Genomic DNA, 1,753 nt, shown 5'->3' with positions numbered 1-1,753 from the left:
GCAAAGGCAAAGATAGAGCAGGCCCCTCGGCCTTGCCTCTGCCTAGATGCACAAGGAGGTACAGAGAGCGATGGGGTATCTATTCACCTCCCTTTGCAGGGGGGTTGATGAGGGAGCCCAGGGAGAGTAGTGCTTGGGAAGGCTCTGCTGGTCCAGCCACATGGTACCCCTGCCCTGGGACTGTCTCCTGGCGTCTCCATTGGCAGCCGCTCACCCTCCTGTCACCCCCCATGCTGCTGGGGGTGGGGGTATGTGAACCCGGAGTCTTCTCCCCACTGCTCCTCCCTCTACCAGGCTCCGCTGCTGCCCGTGGGCCTCCCCCCTGCCCTGACAACCCTCCTCTGCGAACTTCCTGCTCACCCATGAGGTCACCTAGGATTCTGGCTCCCCGCTGCTCCAGTCCTGGCCCCGCCCCACCCCGCCCTGCACGATTCAGGGGTCATCGGGACAACCCCCACAGCACCCCAGTGATCAGACACTCACGGGGTCCTTGTGACCCAGTAGGACTGGGCTGGCGCCTCCCTCACTGCCAGCCGGCAGCGCTGGTCCATGGCCACACTTCCAGAGACACTGCTCGCTGTGCTGTCGACTTCAACAGTCTCGCCTCTAAACACTCAAAGCTCAGAAGGCACGCTCTGAGCCTCAGGACCCCGAAGGGCTCCACACGGAGAATCCCAACACCCCGCTCCCCACTCCACTCGTACTCTGTATCTCAGGGAGCAAACAGGTGGGGGCTGCAAGGCCGGCATCTTACTCGGGGGAGAGTGAGTCTTTGGTCTCCCCATTCTATTTTCCAAGCCGTCGAGCCTCTCCGGCTTTGCCTCCTTCCCTGAGGAGACTAGACCCACGGGTCCACTGTTACCTCTACTTTTCTGGGTCCCACCTGCCCTGCAGCACCTCAGCCCTGGAGAAGCCTCACCAGCCAACAGTGGCACTCCCGTTCAGCCCCGCTGAGCCCTGCTGGAGAAGGTCCCTCCGCGGTGTGGGCTGGCATCACCACAGAATCCCCAGGCTCCAAATCCTGCTAGCTAGCCTTGCCTCCCTCCCACGCTCCCCCGTGTCTACAACACCCTTTCGTGCTCCTCTCCGTACCCCCTGCTCCCCATCAGAGAAAAGCAAGGCCAGCCTGTGAGAATGTCCTACCTTCGCATCCAACCCCCCGTGGAGTTAGCCAGAAAGCCACCGGCCCATTCCCCTCCCTCCTGAACCCTTCTTCTTGCTTCCAAAGGACAGCCGCCTTCCTGTGCCCTGCACACCTGCGGCTCCCACCCTTTGCCATTAACCACCCCTCTCCTGCCGTGGAGGTGACGGTGGAGAAGGAGCAAAAGGGGCACATATGAACAGTGTCTTGTGGATAGAACCCAATGGGTCTTGTTCATGAATTGGATGTCAAGATGAGGGTGATGGGAAAGTCCAGAGAGTCTTCTTGGCACTCCGGGCAGCTCCAATACAGTGTGCCCAAAATCGAATTCATCCTGTACGCTCAGGTACCTTGTCCATCTTATTTTATCTTACACCTTACACACTGCAAGTTCAAGAACAAGAACGCCATTTGAACTCATCACGTTCCCTCCTAAACCACCCTCTCCTCCTCCCCAAATCCTTCCTCCCTTTCCGGCTGCTGTCCCAGAGAATGGTACCGCCATCTACCCAGTTGCCTTAGCCTGACCCCCAGTGTCATTGCTGACTCCTCATTCACCTCCTACGTCCCCACGTCCCAGGAATTGGCTACCTCATCGAAAACTCTCAAATC

This window comes from Herpailurus yagouaroundi, unplaced genomic scaffold (genome assembly GCF_014898765.1).
Source record: "Herpailurus yagouaroundi ecotype Mexico unplaced genomic scaffold, PumYag 140, whole genome shotgun sequence".
Classification (NCBI taxonomy): Eukaryota; Metazoa; Chordata; class Mammalia; order Carnivora; family Felidae; genus Herpailurus; species Herpailurus yagouaroundi.
Note: the sequence above shows the minus strand (reverse complement) of the source record.